Source organism: Schistocerca cancellata, chromosome 12 (genome assembly GCF_023864275.1).
Source record: "Schistocerca cancellata isolate TAMUIC-IGC-003103 chromosome 12, iqSchCanc2.1, whole genome shotgun sequence".
Classification (NCBI taxonomy): Eukaryota; Metazoa; Arthropoda; class Insecta; order Orthoptera; family Acrididae; genus Schistocerca; species Schistocerca cancellata.
In genome coordinates, this window is record NC_064637.1 from 92,513,804 (window position 1) to 92,539,295 (window position 25,492).

Sequence of the window (25,492 nt, forward strand, 5' to 3'; positions counted from 1 at the left end):
AGGTGGTAGCCTTTAAATCGGCCGCGGTCCGGTAGTATACGTCGGACCCGCGAGTCGCCACTGTCAGTGATTGCAGACCGAGCGCCGCCACACGGCAGGTCTAGAGAGACTTCCTAGCACTCTCCCCAGTTGTACAGACGACTTTGCTAGCGATGCTACACTGACAACTACGCTCTCATTTGCCGAGACGATAGTTAGCATAGCCTTCAGCTACGTCATTTGCTACGACCTAGCAAGGCGCCATTACCCGTTTATATTGAGATTGTTATTAATGTATAGTCAAGAGAGATGTTCACCAATTGTGGATTAAAGTTAAGTATTTTACCAGTTACCTCCTGTTTTGCTAGTCTTATTTCTCTCACCTGTTCCAGACCTCCCGCCAGCCTGCGTGAGCTTAAACGCGTGCTATTCGGCTACAAGTCATAGTGGATTGGCTGTCGGGTCAGTCCACTACACATGGCACGTGTCTCTATGATGCGTCTGCGTGCTGGTGAGGTTCTGCCGTAGCCAACAGGATCCCCAGATCTGTCCCCTATAGGACGTGCGTGGAGTCATATTGGATGTAAAGCTCAAAAAAATGGCTCTGAGCACCATGGGACTCAACTGCTGAGGTCATTAGTCCCCTAAAACTTAGAACTAGTTAAACCTAACTAACCTAAGGACATCACAAACATCCATGCCCGAGGCAGGATTCGAACCTGCGACCGTAGCGGTCTTGCGGTTCCAGACTGCAGCGCCTATAACCGCACGGCCACTTCGGCCGGCGATGTAAAGCTCATCACAGTGTTAGTATGCAGGGTATCAAGGACTTCTTACGACGATTGTGGGCTAGCTTTCCTCAGGTGAGAGTATAACGGGCCTTGTCACGCCCTTCTGGACAGCATCAGTGCAGGTATCCTGAGGGATTCAACCTCACACTGACAAGTGGGCTCCAGCTACCAAGTTTTTCGTTAAATTGGACTCGATTTTGTAATCATTAAAATAACGTACATAGCCTCTCAACCGCTTCTGGGTGCTTGACTGTTTTGTCAGGCGCCGGCCGGAGTGGCCGAGCGGTTCTAGGCGCTACAGTGTGGAACCGCACGACCGCTACGGTCGCAGGTTCGAATCCTGCCTCGGGCATGGATGTGTGTGATGTCCTTAGGTTATTTAGGTTTAAGTAGTTCTAAGTTCTAGGGGACTGATGACCTCAGAAGTTAAGTCCCATAGTGCTCACAGCCATTTGAACCATTTTTTTTGTTTTTGTTTTGTTTTGTCAGGCAGTGTGTATTGGGAAGGAATCGCCTTAATTGCCTCACGGACATCCTCTCCGACAGTTTACCACACGTGCTTCCACAAACTCACCGGACTTTTCCCCTGACACGGCTTCGTCATCGTAGCTTCTCCCCCACGTGGCGGTCTTCCGAACCAGGCTCCCCCTCACCGCCACCTCTGACTATGCTATATCTCCCGCGATTTCTGCCACGTCTTCTCTTCCCCGCCCCCACCCCCCCTCCCATCTCCTCCCCCATTCCACGCTGAATACGATATCGCTTTTCCCCGTAAACGACGCGGTGCGATGCGAAATTCGGATTTACGGCCGGCGTTTTCTATTATTTATCTGCGAATATGACTGGATGACGTCAGGGGTATGGGGTGAGGGGTGTGTCGGACAGCTGAAGGTGCGAGTCAGCTTCTGATTTAGTGGACATGAGGCGGCGTCGGAGGGTGACACGTCGGGGTGTGGGGAGGGGGGTGGGGGGTAAGTTCCGCCAGCTCCTGCTCCGGTATTTAGTCACTGAATTTTTCAGGCCAATCGCCGACAAATGGTTTCCGCGGTGGGAGGCGGATCCGCGGGGAAATTATTACCGGGGGGATGTTGTGACGTTCTCTTCGCCGCGCAGAGGCTGGGTTGGGGCTTCTAGTGGAAGCGTATGTGGCAGAAGTCGAGCTCGTTTCCTCTAAAGGTTGGTGATAATCACTACGCACTGTCTAGTGCTCGTACTGGTTCACTTGAAAAAATTAGGCGGAGGTTCGAGTTCTCCCTCGGGCATGGGTGTGTGTATGTTTGTCCTTAGGATAATTTAGGTTAAGTAGTGTGTAAGCTTAGGGACTGATGACCTTCGCAGTGAAGTCCCTTAAGATTAAAAAAAAAGGTTAGGTCTGTCTGTGCGACAATGCTACTACCAAAATGGTTCAAATGGGTCTGAGCACTATGGGACTTAACATCTGCGGTCATCAGTCCCCTAGACTTAGAACTACTTAAACCTAACTAACTTAAGTACATCACACACATCCATGCCCGAGGCAGGATTTGAACCTGCGACCGTAGCAGCAGCGCGGTTCCGGACTGAAGCGCCTAGAGCTCGACCACCGAGGCCGGCCTATACACATTTATTTCTGACGCGATACTGTAGGTTTTTCTTGTACAGTTCTTTGCAATAAAGCAGCGGAGTAATACCTTAGTGTAAACACAAAATCGTCTCCTAGTGTTCTCCTAATTGTTCTTCCATTTCATTTTATAAACTGTCTTTCACAGCTATTGACAAGCTTTTATATGTCCATTTACTAACTTCAGTGTGTTATCTCTAATGACCTCATTGTCGACGGGACTTTAATCTTTATTCGTTCTTTCCTTCCATAACCTGAACCATAGTTTGCTTGGCTGTTCCCCCATGATGCTGGTAAACCCATCCAGGTGTCGTCAATATTGACCTCTGTCTGATACTGAGGGCATTCAGCAATCTTTCCCCAGCTGCCATACCCAATTCTGTTGTTGCTGCTGCCGCAGTTTCGGCCCTGCAGTGGAACCCTGCCCCCCCCCCCCCTCGGTCTTCCGCCCCTGTCGCCGTCCCCACTGCTGCCTCCAATAATAGCGCGGCGCGGCCCTGGGTTGTTTTCTTTGGGACTGGGGTGCGGTATTCCTCGTGGCGCGCCGACTGCTCGGCCGGCCGACATTCCGAGACTTCGTCTGGCCGAGATGAACGGCCTCCACGCCTTACTGTCGGCCCAGGGGGGGGGGGGGGGCGACAGCGCGGTGGTCAACAGGGAATTCACTGCCTGGTGGACTCGGGCAACGGGAGATCTCTGCTCCAACCGCTAATGCTGAAGCTCAGCTGGAAGGTACAAAATGGTTTAAATGGCTCTGAGCACTATGGGACTTAACATCTGAGGTCATCAGTCCCGTAGAACTTAGAGCTACTTAAACCTAACTAACCTAGGGACATGCCCGAGGCTGGATTCGAACCTGCGACAGTAGCAGTCGCGCGGTTCTAGACTGAAGCGCCTAGAACGGCTCGGCCACACCGGCCGGCTGGGAGGTACAGTATATGATCAACAGTATAGGGACACTTGTTAATGGACATTAATATGGGGTGGCCCACCTTTCGCCTTGTGATGCCTTGAAGCATGCTGTTGACACTGTCAATGAGGTTTCAGAATGTCTGTGGAGGATTGGCAGCCCGATCAAGAGCCGAAACAAGAAAAGGTACTGATATTGGACGCATGCTTCTGGAACGAAGTCGAAGTTCTTACTCATCACAAAGCTGTCCCATTGGACTCAGATCGGGCCTCTCGGCAGGCCAGTCCATTTCAGGGCCGTTATGGTCCACCAACCACTGACTCACCCACTCACTCATGCTGCTTTATGACAGGCTGCATTCTGGTGCTTGTCGTATCGACCGCCGCACAGCGGCCGTCAACTCGGCGCGGCATGCTACAACAACACGCGCGGCACACAGCAAGTACCGCAGGCGCCGCACACGATGTCAACAACTGGCGCCAGTGAACGCGTCGTCGCGGGGTTATCGGCAGCGTACACACCACTATCGATACGGATTACCCTGGCAACACTGCCCTTGCCACGAGAGTGAGCAACCGTATAAGCGCGCCATCTACCAACACTCTGATTGGCCGGACCTGCGGATTTAAGCGAGCTCCCTGAGCCCGTTTAACCAGTTCAACCTTCGCCGTTGACTGTGTCACTACCCGGCTGCTGGATTCACGACGACCGAACCGCACTGTGGCCTCCCTGGCTGGAAACTTGCGACGCGTCGGTATCCACTGGTTGGCAGTGGTTTGGACTTGTATTCTCTACTAGTGACTCTTATTTCTCCTTGGCGCTACAGCCAGCGAAGTGTTGTGTAGTCGAACTCAAGTTTTGTTTCGAGTGACAGAAGGTCAAATACACTCCTGGAAATTGAAATAAGAACACCGTGAATTCATTGTCCCAGGAAGGGGAAACTTTATTGACACATTCCTGGGGTCAGATAAATCACATGATCACACTGACAGAACCACAGGCACATATACACAGGCAACAGAGCATGCACAATGTCGGCACTAGTACAGTGTATATCCACCTTTCGCAGCAATGCAGGCTGCTATTCTCCCATGGAGACGATCGTAGAGACGCTGGATGTAGTCCTGTGGAACGGCTTGCCATGCCATTTCCACCTGGCGCCTCAGTTGGACCAGCGTTCGTGCTGGACGTGCAGACCGCGTGAGACGACGCTTCATCCAGTCCCAAACATGCTCAATGGGGGACAGATCCGGAGATCTTGCTGGCCAGGGTAGTTGACTTACACCTTCTAGAGCACGTTGGGTGGCACGGGATACATGCGGACGTGCTTGTCCTGTTGGAACAGCAAGTTCCCTTGCCGGTCTAGGAATGGTAGAACGATGGGTTCGATGACGGTTTGGATGTACCGTGCACTATTCAGTGTCCCCTCGACGATCACCAGTGGTGTACGGCCAGTGTAGGAGATCGCTCCCCACACCATGATGCCGGGTGTTGGCCCTGTGTGCCTCGGTCGTATGCAGTCCTGATTGTGGATCCTACGGTCTTGGCGTGCATCCGTGCGTCGCTGCGGTCTGGTCCCAGGTCGACGGGCACGTGCACCTTCCGCCGACCACTGGCGACAACATCGATGTACTGTGGAGACCTCACGCCCCACGTGTTGAGCAATTCGGCGGTACGTCCACCCGGCCTCCCGCATGCCCACTATACGCCCTCGCTCAAAGTCCGTCAACTGCACATACGGTTCACGTCCACGCTGTCGCGGCATGCTACCAGTGTTAAAGACTGCGATGGAGCTCCGTATGCCACGGCAAACTGGCTGACACTGACGGCGGCGGTGCACAAATGCTGCGCAGCTAGCGCCATTCGACGGCCAACACCGCGGTTCCTGGTGTGTCCGCTGTGCCGTGCGTGTGATGATTGCTTGTACAGCCCTCTCGCAGTGTCCGGAGCAAGTATGGTGGGTCTGACACACCGGTGTCAATGTGTTCTTTTTTCCATTTCTAGGAGTGTAAATTTGGTTATCACGGAATATTTGTTGTGTTACAGTGCGGACATAATAGTGCTGAAACAGTCATTGTCTCTGAACTGTTACTCAGCCGCACGCTGTACACAGTTGTGTAACATGTGCTGACCTCCTTCAGCGTCTAAGCGTTTCCTTAAGCGCAATAACGGGATCATACCGTGACCAAAACGAAAACACCCACCATACGACCACGTTTTCGGAACTTCACTGTAGACACTGCACATAATGGCTGGTGCTGTTGTCCAGGCATTAGCCTCACCCAAACCTTTCCATCGCATTGCCACAGGGTGTAGCGTGATTCATCACTCCAAATCACTCCTTTCCGGTTATCCACTGCCCACTGACATCACTCTTTACAGTGTCATAAGCACCACTTAGCACTGACTACAAAAACATTTGGCTTATGAGGAGCATTGAAACCCATTCATTATAACTACCTACGCACAGTAGGTGCACTTTGGAAGTCACGGGTGATTCCCTCAGCTAATTTCGTGTGGTTTCTTCTATCCAACCTCCGTAATGGTCCACGGTCCGTGCCCTTGCAAACATTAGGTATGTCCGGTCTCGGTTTAGCTGTTGTTGCTTCTTCGCGTTTCCACTTCATCACCACATCGCCAACAGCCGACTTGGAGACCTTTTGAAGGTTTGAAATGTCCCTGCTGGATTTGTTACTCAGGTGATTTGCAGTAACTAGGGCGCATTAGAAGACAGTGAGCTCTCCTGACAAAAATGTGGCTCTGAGCATATGAGACTTAACATCTGAGTTCATCAGTCCTCTAGAACTTAGAACTACTTAAACCTAACTAACCTAAAGACATCACACACATCCATGCCCGAGGCAGGATTCGAATCTGCGACCGTAGCAGCAGCGCGGTTCCGGACTGAAGCGTCAAGAACCGCTCGGTCACACCTGCCGGCTGCTCTCCTGACTGACCTGTTCTATTATTGCTGTTTCGCTACTGACAACTCAGTTCTTCCTGCCTCCTTTTATACTGGTGGGTCCGCCTCTAGTGACATCTGATGGTCAATTCCGTATTACATAGTAGTTTCCGAGAAAACTCGACCAATAACTGTATATTTTATGAAGGAAAGTCCGTCGACACTCTATATGTCGAGGGTTTAGTTTACTATTCCAACCCAAATACATCACCAATGTCCGAGCGAGGTGGCGCAGTGGTTAGCACACTGGACTCTCATTCGGGAACACGACGGTTCAATCCCGTGTCCGGCCATCCTGATTTAGGTTCTCCATGATTTCCCTAAGCCGCTCCAGGCAAACGCTGGGATGGTTCCTTTGAAAGGGCACGGCCGACTTCCTTCCCCGTCCTTCCCTAATCCGATGAGACCGATGACCTCGCTGTTTGGTCTACTCCCGCAAACAACCCAACCCAACCCAACCCAATCCAACATCACCAGTGGCCGTCATAGGCACCCTTAGAAGGGCTGATGATGCTGATGGATTTCTTTGTGAGATGACATCCCATGAGCAGTCCACAGTCCAAGTCACTGAGGTATTTTGTCCGCAGCTCGTGGTCGTGCGGTAGCGTTCTCGCTTCCCACGCCCAGGTTCCCGTGTTCGATTCCCGGCGGGGTCAGGGATTTTCTCTGCCTCGTGATGACTGGGTGTTGTGTGATGTCCTTAGGTTAGTTAGGTTTAAGTAGTTCTAAGTTCTAGGGGACTGATGACCATAGCTGTTAAGTCCCATAGTGCTCAGAGTCATTTGAACCACTGAGGTATTTTGACTGATCGCTTGGGCTGTTACTGCTTCCCTAGTGACAAACCAATACTTCACTCCTCGTTTTATTCTGTCGAGTTTGCCTCTCGGGACCTCTAGTGCTCAATTCCGCATTATGGAGAGATGTCAGGATATTTTTTGATCCGATAGTGTACAGTATGACAGTTCGTCCAAAACCGCCGCCGCCAGAATCAACCGCCGTCGACAACTCCGTCTTGACGGGAGGCGGCGCCGTCGCATTCCACGGGCTGTGGCAGTGGGTAGGCGGACACAGTGTGTCAGCGCTGGTGAGCGAGACTTTGGTAAGGATCGCGGGTAGACGTGAGGGAGGGAGGGAGGGAGGGAGGGAGGGAATGAAGAGAGGAGTTTGCGCAGCTGCCGCATTCTGCGCCTCCCCCGTACCAGGCGTCGTCGCAGCCCTCTGCCCTTTGCTGAAAGGGCCGACAGCATGCAGCTCTCAGGGGTGGCCGTCCGAACGTTTGCCAGATATCTCTTGGAAGTCAACTCCAATGCAGTAATCGTCATACACTTTTCATATTGTCGTCTTCCACTTCCGGTGGAGCAGTGATCACCTTCTGCGCAGTGACATCGGCCTTTTATGTTGTTACTTAAATAATTTTTAGTGCAAATCGTTTTGTAGTTTCTCAAAATTTCGTCTTTCAAATTATACAATTTTGCATCGATATGAACCAGTTCCAGAAGCATTTTTTCCTACTCTGATGTTAGTACCTCAAATGCATGGTATCGGAGAAGTTTTGGCAGTTTCTTGAGGCGGTAGCCGCGTGGTTTCAGGCGCCTTGCCACGGTTCGCGCGGCTCCCCCCGTCGGAAGTTCGAGTCTTTCGTCGGGCATAGGTGTGTCTGCGTTGTTCTCAGCCTACATTAGTTTAATTTAGGTTAAGTAGTGTATAAGCCTAGGCACCGATGATCTCAGAAGTTTGGTCCCATAGGAACTTAGCAAAAATTTCCACATTTTCCGTTTTTTGAGGCGATGAAAATAGCTGTCCACGGCTATTCTGCCTTACATAATTGTTCAGGAATATGTCGCTAAGCGATAAATGAGGTAAGTACGGAGAATGAAACATTAATGTGACGTGCTTCTCGATCAACTGGTCAGCGGTTTGAGATTGTGGGTAGCAGCTGGCGTTGTCGTGATGAAGAGTGATGCGACCTTTTTGGTTGATTATGCCCTTGGTCGTGAGGTCCGAGCTGAAGAAGCGTTGGCGACGTGAAATGTTTTTATAATTAACCAGTTAGGATGTGCCTCCGAGGATACAGTCGAAGTCCATTCTAAGGCTGTCCACTCATTTTTTATACTTTCGATAGTACGCAGTTTTGTAGCATGGAGATGCTGTTGCATCATATCATACCGCGTAAGCTGGCCCCTGTGGCCGAGTGGTTCTAGGAGCTCCAGTCTGGAACGGAGCGACCGCTACGGTCGCAGGTTCGAATCCTGCCTCGGGCGTGAATGTGTGTGTGATGTCCTTAAGTTAGTTAGGTTTAAGTAGTTCTAAGTTGTGGGGGACAGGGTTGTAGCCTCTCCCCGATGTTATTCAATCTGTATATTGAGTAAGCAATAAAGGAAACGAAAGAAAAATTCGGAGTGGGTATTAAAATCCATGGAGAAGAAATAAAAACTTTGAGGTTCGCCGATGACATTGCAATTCTGTCAGAGACAGCAAAGGACTTGGAAGAGCAGTTGAACGGAATGGATAGCGTCTTGAAAGGAGGATATAAGATGAACATCAACAAAAGCAAAACGAGGATAATGGAATGTAGTCGAACTAAGTCGGGTGATGTTGAGGGAATTAGATTAGGAAATGAGACACTTAAAGTAGTAAAGGAGTTTTGCTATTTGGGGAGCAAACTAACTCATGATGGTCGAAGTAGAGAGGATATAAAATGTAGACTGGCAATGGCAAGGAAAGCGTTTCTGAAAAAGAGAAATTAGTTATCATCGAGTATAGATTTAAGTGACAGGAAGTCATTTCTGAAAGTATTTGTATGGAGTGTAGCCATGTATGGAAGTGAAACATGGACGATAAATAGTTTGGACAAGAAGAGAATAGATGCTTTCGAAATGTGGTGCTACAGAAGAATGCTGAAGATTAGATGGGTACATCACATAACTAATGAGGAAGTATTGAATAGGATTGGGGAGAAGAGAAGTTTGTGGCATAACTTGACCACAAGAAGGGATCGGTTGGTAGGACATGTTCTGAGGCATCAAGGGATCACAAATTTAGTATTGGAGGGCAGCGTGGAGGGTAAAAATTGTAGAGGGAGACCAAGAGATGAATACACTAAGCAGATTCAGAAGGATGTAGGTTGCAGTACGTACTGGGAGATGGTGAAGCTTGCACAGGATAGAGTAGCATGGAGAGCTGCATCAAATCAGTCTCTGGCTGAAGACCACAACAACAACAACAAGTTCTATGGGACTGATGACCTCAGCAGTTAAGTCCAGTAGTGCTCAGAGCCATTTGAACCATTTGAACGGAGACAGACGGTGCACACACACGACCACGTGACCATGGAGGCCTGTCACTGACTTGCGCCTGTAATCTCCAAAGTCCTGGGAGACAGGTCTTTACTCAAGTAGTGAAGGACCAAGATACTTTCAGAAAGCGATCACATGGTGCTGGAAATTTTTCCACTATGCTTGCCATTCAACATTCGCGGTAGAAAGAACAATATTAACGAGCAACCTTCGACCGTTCGTATAAACACACCCACTTAAATGTGTGACTCTGCCTGTGAGGCAAGTTTCAAAGTCGTAAAAATGTGCTACAGATTATTTCACGCAGCTCTCCCGATACACTCTAGGGGGTCGCGCGCACAAAGTTACCTCAGCATTTTCTTCCGAGGGCGGGGAGCGAACACTGCTGCCATCCGTCCCTCCATTAAAAGGCCGCTAATGGATGAAACAAGCTGCGCTGCGCTGTGGGGGCGGTGGGGGGGGCGGCGGGGGGCGCTCGCTTCTGTCCCGCACAACTTTTCGCTCCGCAACTGCGGGCAAGATTCCTTCGCAGGGGAATCCCCGCGCCGCCCGGCAGGCCGTGACGTCATCCGTCTTTTTCTGGCGCCGTTCGCTTGTTTTACTCTTACCCACCCCCCTCACTTTTTTCCCCTTTTATCCTTCCGCTTCCGCTCCTCAGTGCGACCTCTCTTCCGCGGGGGACATCCCTAACCCCCTCTTTGTCGTCCCTTCTTCCACCCCCCCTCCCCCCACCACCACCGCCTAAGCGCACCCCCGTGTTAAAAGTTGGACCCGGTGGCCGCTTTTCTTCGCTAGTTTTTCATCTGGGCTGAGTGGGGAAAATCACGGAAGCATGTAATTAAAGGTGTCTGGAGGCGCTCCTAGGCCAGGCGGCAGGCGGGCATCAGATTTTTCTTCGTCTCGTTGGCTCCCCTGAGGAAGCGTCTCCTAGCGGCGGTGAAGGCGGATGCCATCTTTCCAGGGGCACCGCCGTTCCTGTTCGTGGGTGAAGGCGGAGGTACTGGAATAGGCTTCGATAATTCGTGCGCCACTTATGATAGCAATATAGAGGACCAAGCAAGCAGACACACCTCTGCGTGAACTCAGAATAACTGTTCGGAACCTGTAAAGCCTCAACAACGCTAATGAAATATTATTGTTCAATTACTTATTCTAAATCCACCGTGAGATCACCGAAGTTAAGCGCTGTCGGGCGTGGTCGGCACTTGGATGGGTGACCATCCAGGCCGCCATGCGCTGTTGCCATTTTTCGGGGTGCACTCAGCCTCGTGGTGCCAATTGAGGAGCTACTCGACCGAATAGTAGCGGCTTCGGTCAAGAATACCATCATAACGACCGGGAGAGCGGTGTGCTGACCCCACGCCCCTCCTGTCCGCATCCTCCACTGAGGATCACCAGTTTAGTATTGTTGGGCAGCGTGGAGTGTAAAAATCGTAGAGGGAGACCAAGAGATGAATACACTACGCAGATTCAGAAGGATGTAGGCTGCAGTAGGTACTGGGAGATGAAGTAGTTTGCACAGGATAGAGTAGCATGGAGAGTTGCATCAGACCAGTCTCAGGACTGAAGACCACAACAACTACAACAGACAAGAAGAACTGGTGGTATCTCAGTATGACAAGCTAAGTAAACTAGAAAGCTTATTGTAATCTTTGCTCCTCTCAAATCCTCAATAAAAGTCTTTGCTTATTAATTGCTTGGACTGGACATTGCTTAATGTTGACAGTAGATAGAAGTAGGAAGGAAGGGGGAGATGACAACCTTTCCACATGAATCACCTTCGTGCAGATGACAGCTCCGTGAATACTCTGCTCTTTTGTGACTTGTGTAAATGGTACTACCGTCATCTATATACCGGGTGATCAAAAAGTCAGTATAAATTTGAAAACTGAATATATCACGGAATAATGTAGATAGAGAAGTACAAATTGACACACATGCTTGGAATGACATGGGGTTTTATTAGAACCAAAAAAATAAAAACGTTCAAAAAATGTCCGACAGATGGCGCTACATATTATCAGAATAGCAATAATTAGCATAACAAAGTAAGACAAAGCAAATATGATGATCTTTACAGGAAGTACTCAAAATGTCCACCATGTTTCCTCAAAAATAGCTGTAGTCGAGGAATAATGTTGTGAACAGCACTGTAAAGCATGTCCGGAGTTATGGTGAGGCATTGGCGTCGGATGGTGTCTTTCAGCATCCCTAGAGATGTCGGTCGATCACGATACACTTGCGACTTCAGGTAACCCCAAAGCCAATAATCGCACGGACTGAGGTCTGGGGACGTGGGAGGCCAAGCATGACGAAAGTGGCGGCTGAGCACACTATCATGACCAAACGACGCGCGCAAGAGATCTTTCACGCGTGTAGCAATACTTTTGTTTTGTTTTGTTTTGTTTAATAAAACCCCATGTCATTCCAAGCATGTGTGTCGATTTTGACCTCTCTTATCTACATTATTCCGTGGTTTATTAAGTTTTCAAATTTATACTGACTTTTTGATCACCCGATATTTGCATATCGGTATGCCATGACGTAGGTGCACTCACTGCTGTGTGTCAGCAAAACGTGGTACTGATTTATTGCGCTTCTTAGCTTGTCCTCCGCCGAAGTTCTACTTTTTTTCCCTCCCAAGCATGTTACTGCGCCATCTCTGGGCGCCGGTTGGCACCAGCCAGTGTCTTCAGCAGAGGCCTACTCCCAAGCGTGACGGCGGCCGCTAGCTGTTTACTCGCGACGCGAGGTGCAGGCAGCTCCGGGCGCGTCGTGCGGACGCCTGGCGCAGCGCCGCGACGCCCGGCGTCGCCGTCGCCGTCGCCGTCGAGCCGTGGATTTATGCGCGCCGCCGCCGCTTGGCACCGCCACCGTCGCGGAAGAAGCGCCGTCAACCGGGGCCCGACTAGCGGGAGATTTATGGCGCCGCCAGGGACTATGGGAAGAGCGGAGGACAGGGGAGGGAGAGAGGGAGAGAGAGAGAGAGAGAGAGACGGGGAAACAAAAGGGACAGGGCGGGGTCGTCACGTCGCAAAACACGACACGTGGCCAGATGCGCGCCCGAATATTCGCGGCTGGCTGGTCTGTGCTCGGAGCAAGTGCCACGCAAGCTGCACACCAGCGCTGACTCTGCCGCGGTACATTCCACGCCTCGGACATCTCGTGTTCCTGTAAAAGAGCGCACGGCACTGCTCTCTAAAACAACGCTACTACGAAGTGCAAAACCAATAAGTAATGCAACACTTTTTTTCTGAATTAAGGTGGTTTTTATCAGTGAATGATGTCTGTTGTTTCAGACATGTTCTTATAACGCATTCATGTAACTGATTCGCTTTGAAGGATAATGAATACCCAACCTTCAGTGCGGATGCACGTTTACGTTCGACCTCCAGCGGGAATCTAAAATTAGCGAACGTGGACGACATCGATGGAGATTGCACATAGGTGGTACTAGCTGGTGATGATGATGACGATCTACATCTACATTTATACTCCGCAAGCCACCCAACGGTGTGTGGCGGAGGGCACTTTACGTGCCACTGTCATTACCTCCCTTTTCTGTTCCAGTCGCGTATGGTTCGCGGGAAGAACGACTGTCTGAAAGCCTCCGTGCGTGCTCGAATCTCTCTAATTTAAATTCGTGATCTCCTCGGGAGGTATAAGTAGGGGGAAGCAATATATTCGATACCTCATCCAGAAACGCACCCTCTCGAAACCTGGCGAGCAAGCTACACCGCGATGCAGAGCGCCTCTCTTGCAGAGTCTGCCACTTCAGTTTGCTAAACATCTCTGTAACGCTTACCAAATAACCCTGTGAAACGCGCCCCTCTTCTTTGGATCTTCTCTATCTCCTCTGTCAACCCGACCTGGTACGGATCCCACACAGATGAGCAATACCTAACTATAGGTCGAACGAGTGTTTTGTAAGCCACCTCCTTTGTTGATGGACTACATTTTCTAAGGACTCTCCCAATGAGTATTAATTTTATATGATCATCATTCCACTTCAAATCGTTCCGCACGCATAGTCCCAGATATTTTACAGAAGAAACTGCTACCAGTGTTTGTTCCGCTATCATATAATCACACAATAAAGGATCCTTCTTTATATGTATTCGCAATACGTTACATTTGTGTATGTTAAGGGTCAGTTGCCACTCCCTGCACCAAGTGCCTATCCGCTGCAGATCTTCCTGCATTTCGCTGCAATTTTCTAATGCTGCAACTTCTGTGTATACTACAGCTTCGCCGGCCGCGGTGGTCTAGTGGTTCTAGGCGCGCAGTCCGGAACCGCTGGCCTGCTACGGTCGCAGGTTCGAATCCTGCCTCGGGCATGGATGTTTGTGATGTCCTTAGGTTAGTTAGGTTTAAGTAGTTCTAAGTTCTAGGGGACTGATGACCACAGAAGTTAAGTCCCACAGTGCTCAGAGCCATTTGAACCATTTTTTACTACAGCATCAGCCGCGAAAAGCCGCATGGAACTTCCGACACTCTCTACTAGGTCATTTATATATATTGTGGAAAGCAATGGTCCCAATGATCATGATTATGTTTGGTTTTTGGGCCACTTAACTGCACAATCATCAGCTCCTGTACAAAGTCCCAATTTTTACACAGTCCAAACTAGTCACTGTCACGAATAATGATGATGATGAAATGATGAGGACAACACAAACTTCCAGCCCCGGGAAGGGAAAATCCCCAACACGGCCGGGTATCGAACACGGGACCCCGTGATACAGAGGCAACAACGCTAGCCACCTCCTTATTTTTTTACATTTTGCTCAATATTGTTCGTTGTGTTTGGTCTGGGCGGACGTCACAAGACATCCGGTCAAGTTGGCTCTGAGCACTATGGGACACAACATCTGAGGCCATCAGTCCCCTAGAAGTTAGAACTACGTAAACCTAACTAACCTAAGCACATCACACACATCCATGCCCGAGGCAGGATTCGAACCTGCGACCGTAGCGGTCACGCGGTCCAGACTGTAGCGCCTAGAACCGCTCGGCCACGCCGGCTGGCGCACACAGTTGCAGACAAACATCACTAATGGTCGTCTGGTACAGTATTCTAGAGCTCAATTCATACGGAAACATTATGACCTTCCTTGTGAAATACATGCCTCTCGATAAACTAATAATGTCAAAATGGTTCAAATGGCTCTGAGCACTATGGGACTAAACTTCTGAGGTCATCAGTCCCCTAGAACTTAGAACTACTTAAACCTAAGGACATCACACACATCCATGCCCGAGGCAGGATTCGAACCTGCGACCGTAGCGGTCGCGCGGTTCCAGACTGTAGCGCCTAGAACTGCTCGGCCACACTGGCCGGCTAATAATGTCAATCTTCGATTTTATTGATACTTATATCATTTGAAGGCCAGTGCTCGAATGTCAGTTTCGTTAAACAGTACGACGAAATAATGAAAAGAAGTTCGAAAAATCACCTTTGTAGATTGGATAGTCGATTGTGACAGTAGGACTTCCTGGAGTGCTAATCCCGCAAGGGATGCTGGAGAACTTCTGTGAACTTTGAATGAAGAGATGGGGTATTGGTGGAATTAAAGCTGTGAGGGCGGCTTGGAGAGTTCAGTCGGTAGATCACTCGCGTGCCACAGGCAAAGGTCCCGGGATCGAGTCTCCATCTGGCGTTCAGTTTCCGTTTGGCAGGAATTTTCAATACAGCGCACAGTATGTTGGAGAGTGAATATTCACTCTGGCTCATTAACAATTTCTTCAACTATTTTCCCCCCAATCTGATTTATTATAGCAGTTCTACTGTCAGCAGAAAGTGCAATTCCTGCTTGATGATTGTTAAGTGGAAAGCGATTCACATAAAACAGAAATAGAAGTGTGCTTGAAATTAAAACTTGTGCGATTTTCTTACTGATTCCTCCCCAAACAGCTAAAGGAGGAGGAGGATATTAGTGTTTAACGTCCCGTCGACAACGAGGTCATTAGAGACGGAGCGCAAGCTCGGGTGAGGGAAGGATGGGGAAGGAAATCGGCCGTGCCCTTTCAAAGGAACCATCCCGGCATTTGCCTGAAGCGATTTAGGGAAATCACGGAAAACCTAAATCAGGATGGCCGGAGACGCAAACAGCTAAATTTTCACTCCTTCAACGTTATTTAAATAACGCAGTAGAGCCTTTTGGATCCTGTTCCAGTTGTACACTGCCTGACACTAGTATCGACTAATTTAGTCCACAGCGCATGGTCTAGTGGCTAGTGTTGCTGCCTCTGGATCGCGGGGTCCCGGGTTTGATTTCCGGCCCGGTCGCGTATTTTCTCCGCTCGGAGACTGGGAGTTTGTGTTGTCTCCATCTTCTCACCATCATTGGGGTAGAGCAAAGGCTGAAAATGGAAAGATTTGGACCTTGCAGGTGCGCCCCACAAACCAACATCGTCATCATCATCGACTAATTTACGGCAACGAGGTCGGTTTAATTTTACCTTTAATAGAGACACCAAAATTGCAAATTCTTCTCCCATATTCCTGTGAGGTAATAATAGGTAACGGGGTAGGGGAGATGAGAGGAATGTAAAGGTGTTAGTAATTTCAGGTATGCCTCAGATACAATGTTGTGTGTAGCAAATTAGTGCGGTTGACGGCACCGCGAGAACAAAAGCCTGCATGCCCGCTTTTGAGCGGCTCGGCTCCACGGAATACCTGCGGACAACTATGCGGTGGGGGCCAACAGCACGTCTGTCTTCTCCGCATGTAGGATGCTGCTATGAAAGAAACGCATGAAGATGTCGGAACACTGCCGAAACGCATGCCACAGCTTTACACAGCCACTTGCGAAATTAGCATGGTTGTGCTATCTGAAAGCGTATCCAATATGCTTTAGACACTTTCAATGTAATGGCATTTTAAGCAACGCAGATACAGTACAAATGTGATTTATCTCTAGCCTTTGTTTTTGATACACTATGAAGTGTGAGGGCGTTCATTAAAGGCGAAATAGCGTCTCAGATGGGTCCTAAATCTACGTGATTACAATGCAAGTCACTTTATGGTGTGTGGTGGAGCTTATTTCTCTGCGTTATAGGTCATTATATTTCCTGCGTCCTTCGCGAATAGAGTACCAGATAGTGGCGTACTGGAAAACTCAATTAAGTACCTCTACTCTCTTTTCAGTAGTATTTTTAGTTCGCCAAGTTAATCCTCAGAAACTAAATGTGTTATCGAAGAATCTTCACTGCGATGTCAACAGGCTAGAAATGAGTATGTGCGAATTTGGCTCATTTCTGTTGAATGTGACGTTTGAATGAAGTAACTTCCACATGTTGTCCAACGGTTATCTGGTGATACTACATCATGTAGGAGTGGCAAATTGTGAACGCCATATCAGAATTAGATTAATAGAGATTAACAAGCCTCTGAGGCTAACGATGATATTCGTATATGAAGAAATTTTATTTTGATTTGTCTTTTTATATGTGTTGCTAATGTGGGTGAAGGGGTATCAAATAGTCTTGAGTGACTGAGCCTACATTTCGTACCCAGGTATTTTTTCCATGTATTTCAGTGCCCTTTCATCTTGTTCCATCGTGTGGGCCTCATTGATAATGGTGTTTGTGGGTCTTTTGTCAAAACATGCATATTTAATAGAATCTGTATTCGGCTGTGCTAGCCCCTTCCGTTCTTAAACTATCACCACGCTTGATCTACTCCACTGCAAATGTAAATACAAGGTCGGTACTTTAGGCACGATCTGGGCAGTGAGTTGGTTAATGGGCGCTCGTTTCCATATTATACTGCTGAGAACGCCGTTTCGTTTTTCCACAGTATGAACGTACACAGTTTTCAAGATCGTTGACAATTTTATATATTCATATTACAGTGTAAACAATAGTCAGTAAAATTCACAGAAAAGTGTTTCTAGTGAGATGACATCGCAATGAAGTCTTTTCCCCTTGAAGGGCTCTGCAATGTGGCCGAAACTCCGCTTTATTAAAGTATTTTATAAGAATTTTGTATTTCCAGCATGCTAGGTTCATAACAGGACAGCGGCTTGTGTCAACCGCTTTGGTGTAGAAAACAGCCGAAGTTGCGAAATTAAGTTCATTTTATTTAATTCAGGACTGGTTTCGGGTGTCAGAACCCATTCTCAAATCGTCCAAACAGAAAAGAATGGTGTATTCCGTGATGGCACGCAAACCATGTTAATATTGTACAAGCTTGTGTGTAAGTCAAGTTTTTTAGTGACTGTTGGAAGGACGAACATACAATGTTAATATTGTAGCTACTTGTGTCTCACTCATGTTTCTCAGTGACAATTGTCAGGACAACATACAACCATTGTTTGTCTGTCCTGCCAAAGGTCACTGAAAAACTGAACTTAGACACATGTACATACAACATTAACATGGTATCCGTGCTGTCAAGGAATACACCGTTTTTCCTGTTCGTGTGATTTGAGAATGTGTCCTGATACCAGAAATACAATAAAGTAACAAGAACTGAATTTCCAATTTTGGGTGTTTTCTACATCAAAAATTTTTCAAGCTGACGATGCAGTACACCAACAAGGATTGTGATTCGATTGTAATGAAGCTCCACCGATAATCCAGTGAGGCCCAGAGATGAAAATGTGCTTGGAAAGTCACATTAGCATAGTAAAAACACTGCTGGAAAGAGAGTAGAACAATAATAGGAGGACAGTCATTGAAATGTTATTTCTTAGCATGCTGCACGCAGAAGTGGCCAGGAAGTTGGTTCAAATGGCTCTGAGCACTATGGGACTTAATATCTGTGGTCATCAGTTCCCTAGAACTTAGAACTACTTAAACCTAACTAGCCTAAGGACATCACACACATCCATGCCCGAGGCAGGATTCGAACCTGCAACCGTAGCAGTACCAGGAAGTGTTTTTGGCTTGGTGATGATGGTTATGGGTTAATAATAATGGGTACACAGTTGAAAATCGGTTTAATCATTAAACAATTTATGTGAGCACTGACTGAAACAAATTATGTAGTTAAACGCCAGAGTTATTTTCTTGTGTTCACGAAAATTGCTGGACGAACTTCTCAGAGTGGCCCCGTATCGTGTTACCGAGCCCCTGGGTGGCGACAACCCGCAGCACACGGTCCATCCTGTGGCTTGTGCCTGAGCGGAACTCCTCCCAACTCTGCCTGATGCTCTCTGCTCTTCGTCTCACACCTCTTCCTCGTTGCCCGCCTCCTCTTCGTCCTCCTCTTCCTCTTTCCCTCCCCCTTCATCCGCGGACACTGGGATCGCTATATAGAATCCGCTGGGAAAAGCTCGGCGGCGAAGCAGAAGCGAATCAATAATGCCCTTCGCCTGCCGGATGCGTATGAATCTCTCGCGACGTGGCCACGGAATCGGCCATCACGTTCCGACGACAAAGTTTGCTCCAGAGACAGGACTCTCGGCGGTGCAGTCGTTGCCTCTAACGCCGAACGATCATACCTGACAATTTCTTACCTTCTAACTAGTATAGTTTGGAGCAGTAGAAGTGAGATTGGCGACAAACTTGACATCAAAACTGGGTACCGTGTGGTAGATGAAGTGAACGGATCCTGCTCGGAGGGGTTCAAATGGCTCTGAGCACTATGGGACTTAACATCTATGGTCATCAGTCCCCTGGAACTTAGAACTACTTAAACCTAACTAACCTAAGGACAGCACACAACACCCAGCCATCACGAGGCAGAGAAAATCCCTGACCCCGCCGGGAATCGAACCCGGGAACCCGGGCGTGGGAAGCGAGAGGATCCTGCTACTTTGGAAGCAAAATAACCCTTGATGGGCGAAGCGAGAAGCAGACTAGCCTAGACAAAGAGGACACCTCTCAGAAAAAAACACTGATGTGACAAAAGTCGTGATATATCGATATGCACATGTACCGTACAGATGGCGATAGCATCATTACACAAGGTATAAAAGACCAATGCGTTGTGGAGCTGTCATTTGCACTAAAGCTATTCACGTGAAAAGGTTTTTGACTTGATTCTGGCGCGCGACAGGAATTAACAGACTTCGAACGCGATGTGGTAGTTGGAGCTACGAGGGTCACTCCAAAATAAATGCACTCTATTTTTGTAAAAATACAGTTTTTCATTCTGCATGTGTGAAAGTCTTACAGTGTGTAGATACATCCTTCCCGCTTGTTTTCAAACTTAGTTCAACCTGTTACCGTGAGTGACGCCGTCACATTATGTCTTCAAGTTGGCTGCTACACTTGACGTTCGTTAGAAGCAACGTGCTGTCATAGAATTCCTGTGCTGTGAAAACGAGACAGTGGGAAACATCCACAAGAGATTGAAAAAGGTGTATGGAGATGCTGCTGTCGATCGCAGTACAGTTAATCGGTGGGCAAGCAGGTTACGTGATGAAAGCGGGCACGGCAATATTGAGGATTGTCCTCGCAGCGCCAGGCCTCGTACTGCACAAACTCCAGACAATGTGCTGACAGTTAACGAATTGGTGACTGCTGACAGACGCATCACAGTGAACGAATTGTCACGCTGCGTTGGGATAGGGGAAGGAAGAGTTTGCAGAATACTGAAAGTGTTGGCGTTAAAAAAGGTTTGTGCCAGGTCGGTTCCCAGGATGTTCACAGTGACTCACAAAGAAACAAGAAAAACGGTATTCAGCGAGCTTTTGGAACAGTACGAGAATAGTGGAGATGAATTTCGTGGAAGAACTGTGATAGGTGATGAAACATTGCTCATCATTTTTTCACCAGAGACGAAGAGGAAATCAGTGGAGAGGCATCATGAAAATTCATCCAAGCAAAACTATTCAAAACCACAATTTCTGCTGGAAAAGGTATGGCTATGGTGTTTTTCGATTCCGAAGGACTCTTGCTTGTGCACATCATATCAAGTGGAACCACCATAAATTCTGATGCATATGTGACGACACTGAAGAAACTTCAAGCTCGACTGAGTTGTGTTCGACCACATCGGCTTCGAATTTTGCTGTTGCACGACAATGCACGGCCACATGTCAGTCAAAAAACCATGGAAGCGGTCACAAAACTCTGATGGACAACACTGAAACACCCGCCTTACAGTCCTGACCTGGCTCCATGTGACTATCATCTCTTTGGGAAACTGAAAGACTCTCTTCGTGGAACAAGGTTTGAAGATTATGACTCCCTTGTGCACGCTGCCAAACAGTGGCTCCAACAGGTTGGTTCAGAATTTTACCGTGCGGGTATACAAGCGCTGGTTCCAAGATGGCGTAAGGCAGTTGAGTGGTATGGAAATTATGTGGAGAAATGAAAATATTGTTCCTAAAGGATGTATCTACACACTGTAAAACTTTTAAACATGTAGAATAAAAAAAAGTGTTCATTTGTTTTGGAGTGACCCTCGTAGATGCTTGACACATTACATTTCGGAGATCTTGGAAATTCAATATAACGAGATCCATAGTGTCGATAGTGTGCCAAGAAACCAAATTTCAGGCATTGCCGCTCACCACGGAAAAAACAGTGGCCTACAGCCTTCACTTTATGGCGGAGGGCAGCGGCGTTTTGTACAACTGTCAGTATTAAAACACCATCGACACTGCATAACATTACCGCAGAAATCAGTGTGGGACGTACGACGAACATATCCGTTGGGACAACACGCCGAAAATTGGCTATAACGGGCTATGTGAGCAGACGACCGAAAGGAGTGCCTTTGCTAACAGCTCGACAGCGCCCCTCCAGATCTCGTTACGACAGCGGTTAGACGCGAGACGACCTGAAAACCGTGGCCTGGTCAGATAAGTCCCGATTTTAGTTTATCAGAGCTGATGGCAGGATTCGAATGTGACGCAGACCACACGAAGCCATGGATCCAAGTTATCAACAAGGCACTATGCAAGCTGGTGGTGGCTCGCAAGTGGCGTGGACTGTGTTTACATGGAATTGACTGGGTCCTCTGGTCCAACTGAACCTTTCGTTGATTAGAAATGGTTATGTTCGGCTACTTAGAGACCATTTGCAGCCATTCGACGATGGAATTTTTATGGATGACACTGCGCCATGACAGTGGGCCACAGCTATTCGTGACTGATTTGAAGAACATTGTGGACGTTTCGAGCGAATGATGCGTTCACGCAGTTTACCTGGCATGAATCGCATCAAGTATTTCTGGAACATAATCGAGGTGTCAGTTCATGCACAAAATTCTGCACAGGCAACATTTTCTCAATTATGGACGGTTACAGAAGCAGCATTGCTCTGTTTTCCTGCAGGGAATTTCAAATGACTTGTTGAGTAAATGCCACGTCGAGTTGTTATACTACACTGGGTAAAAAGGAGGTCCGACAGCATATCACGAGGTGTACCAAGACTTTAGTCACCCGAGTGAAGATCTGGAAGTATCAGACGTTGACCTTATTTCGAGGAAAAATAGAATCTGAGATCGTATTTTTGGAGTACAGTATTGTTTGGAATGAAAGATGGACTCTGGGTGAACGGGAAAAGAAGAGAATCGAAACGCTTCAGGTGAGGTGTTATAGAAGAACATTGAAAATTAGGTCTACTGACAAGATGAGGAATGAGGAGGTTCTCTACGGAATCGCTAGGGAGAAGAATATATGGGAAGCACTGATAAGGAGAGAGAGGATGAGAGGGCATATATTAAGAGGTGAGGGAATGTCTTCCATGGCGCTAGAGGAACGTGTAGAGGATGAAACTGTAGGGTAAGACAGATATTGGTGCACCCAACAGATAATTGAGAGCAAAAGTTGCAAGTGATAATCTCAGATGAAGTGGTTAGCACAGGACATGTCTTAGTGGAGCTCATAAAATCAGTCAGAAGATTGCTCGTCCAAAAAAAAGTATCCCTCTTGCTTGGCACCATATTCACACACAATTGCTTTCAGGTTATACAGCCCGTTTCATGTATAAACGTAATGAAACTACCATATGTGCGACGAAGGCTATATAAAAAGACAGCCGTGACCGGTTGGTACAGGAAGCAGAACATATCATCGTACCCAGGTAAAACGAAATGCTGCAGACATAACGGTAACAGAAAATTATGCACGGTGTGCTAGCATTCATTTTGGTTTTGCAAACTGTCGTGGACAAAAGTCTTATCAAATGGTTCAAATGGCTCTGACCACTATGAGACTTAACATCTGAGGTCATCAGTCCCCTAGACTCAGAACTACTTAAACCTAACTAACCTAAGGACATCACACACATCCATGCCCGAGGCAGGTTTCGAACCTGCGACCGTAGCAGCCGCGTGGTACGGGACTGTAGCCCCTAGAACCGCTCGGCCACAGCGGCCGGCCCATCACTTCACAGTCCCTAGTACGACGTCCCAACTACTATTTGGCAACAGTTATCCGTTTCTTGTCTCTACACTTCCTGAATGTCTCCTTTAAATCGGGAGAAAGGTTAGAGTTAAAGGTCCCATCGACGACAGGTCATTTGGGACAGAAATGCCTACTTGTTTTCTCTTTTTTCTGAACATCAACTTAACATTTATGTACCAATTTACCACTCGTACCGCCCCCCCCTCCCACATCTCTCTCTCTCTTTTTAGGTTTTCCATGATTTCTCTAAATCGCTTCAGGTAAATGTTCGGATGGTTCATTTGCCTTCCCTCATCCGATGGGACCGATGACCTCACTGTTTGGTCCCCTCCCTCCAACCAACCAACAAACCATCTCTCTTTCAAAGGCTTTACCCCATGGTATGGGGTTTGCTAGTCTTATGGTTTGGCAAGATTTCTTTTATTTTTGACTTTCTGGCCGGATCCTCTTCGTGACGGCATAGTAGTGCCCCATCTGTCCGAGAACCGTGTAAATTTCGTAGCTGAGTGTTGTCGTATTCTGCTACTGTTTTATTTCCTGAGATGAAGATTGCGCACCGTCCCAATTTTTGCCGAAAAGAACATGGAAAACCGCCTAAAAGCCACATTCAAGTTGCCCAACGTACTAGGGAGACGGTCGTTGACTCACCGCTCGTGTACAACTCGGATCCGACTAATCTCTCGGTATTTCAAGCTACTGCATTGCACGTTAATCTATACGAGCAATTCTTCTCACTCCAATTACCACCATAAAAAAGTCTCCGGTTAGTCACCATCGAGGAATTTTTTGCAACTCGGTAGAATTGGAGGTGTTGAGCCAGCCAAAGTGTTCACTACACGATGCCGTGCACGTGGTTACACTGTTCTCTCGAACACTGCTGCAGTGTTGAACACGCTAGGTGCTGTGTCGTGGATTGCCCCCACTATCGGTCCACCCCGCGGCTGCTCCTTCAGATGCTCCGGCAGGCACAAAAACACATGCCGGACACGGCGGTGGGCGCCTAGACAAGCCGGGATCTCCGCGCGCGTAAATAACGCCCGCGCCTCTCCGTGGGGCACTAATTGGCCCCGATGTAGTCGTATGCAAATGGCGGCGCTAAAAGAGCTGCGGCGGGGCAATTAATTAGCCGGAGCCGAGGAAGGCGGCGATTACACGGAACCTCGGTCGCGTCATAACCACGTGGGACGGCGGGGATTTCCTTCAGCGCTCGCCACCGTCCATAGCGGTCCACTACCTGCACCTTGACGCATACGCCGGGACTTTCTAATTCTGGTATGTAATTCCTGTATGGTCCGCCCCAATAGCTGAGCAGTGAGCGTGATGGACTCCCGTCCTACGGGCCCGGGTTCGATTCCCGGCTGAGTCGGAGATTTTCTCCGCTCAGGGACTGGGCGTTATGTTGTCTCCGTCACCATTTCACCGAGCGAGGTGGCTCAGTGGTTAGCACACTGGACTCGTATTCGGGAGGACGACGGTTCGATACCCCATCCGGCCATCCTGATGTAGGTTTTCCGTGATTTCCCTAAATCACTCCAGGCAAATGCCGGGATGGTTCTTTTGTAAGGGCACGGCGGACTTCCTTCACCGTCCTTCCCTAATCCGATGAGACCGATGACCTCGCTGTTTGGTCTCTTCTCCCGAAACAACCCAAATGGTTCAAATGGCTCTGAGCACTATGGGCCTTAACAGCTATGGTCATCAGTCCCGTAGAACTTAGAACTACTTAAACCTAACTAACCTAAGGACAGCACACAACACCCAGCCATCACGAGGCAGAGAAAATCCCTGACCCTGCTGGCAATCGAACCCGGGAGAAACAACCCAACAAACCATCATCATTTCATCCCCATCCGGCGCGCAGGTCGCCCAATGTGGCGTCGAATGTAACGAGACCTGCACCAAGGCGGCCGGACCTGCCCCGCAACGGGCCTCCCAGTCAATGACGCCAAACGCTCATTTTCATTTCCATTCCTGTATGGACGCGACAGGTTGCTTATAGCAACTATGTTGATCTGAAACTGATCAGCATCGATGGATCCTAGCCAGGCAATAAAATATATTGGGAGTGACAAAAGTCATGGATAGCGATAGTGTCGCGTATACAAGGTATAAGAGGACAGTGCGTTGCGGAGCTGTCGCTTTTACTCAGGTGATTCATATGGTCGTGACCGCACAACGGAAATTAGCAGGCTTTAAACGCGGAATGGTAGTTGGTGCTACATTCATGGCACATTCCATTTCGGAAATCGTTAACGAATTCAGTATTCCGAGATCCATAGTGTCTAGAAAGTGCCGAGAATATCAAATTTCAGGCATTACCTCTCACCACGGACCCCGCAGTGGCCAAAGGCCTTCACTTAACGACCGAGAGTAGTGTTGTCAGTGCTAACAGACAAGCGACAGTGATCTGAAATAAGCGCAGAAACCAATGTGGGACGTACGACGAACGTACCCGTCAGGCAACTGTGATGAAATTTGGTATTAATGGGCTGTGGCAGAAGACGACCACGCAGTGCCTTTTGTCATGTGCCACTCACGAGTTCTGGGAGGGAGTGGAAGGACTGCAAGAATGCGTGTCAGAGAACTTACTTGGCAGGAGGTCTCGTGGTCGTGGGCTGCCTTTTGTGCACTTGCTCCACTGAAAAGA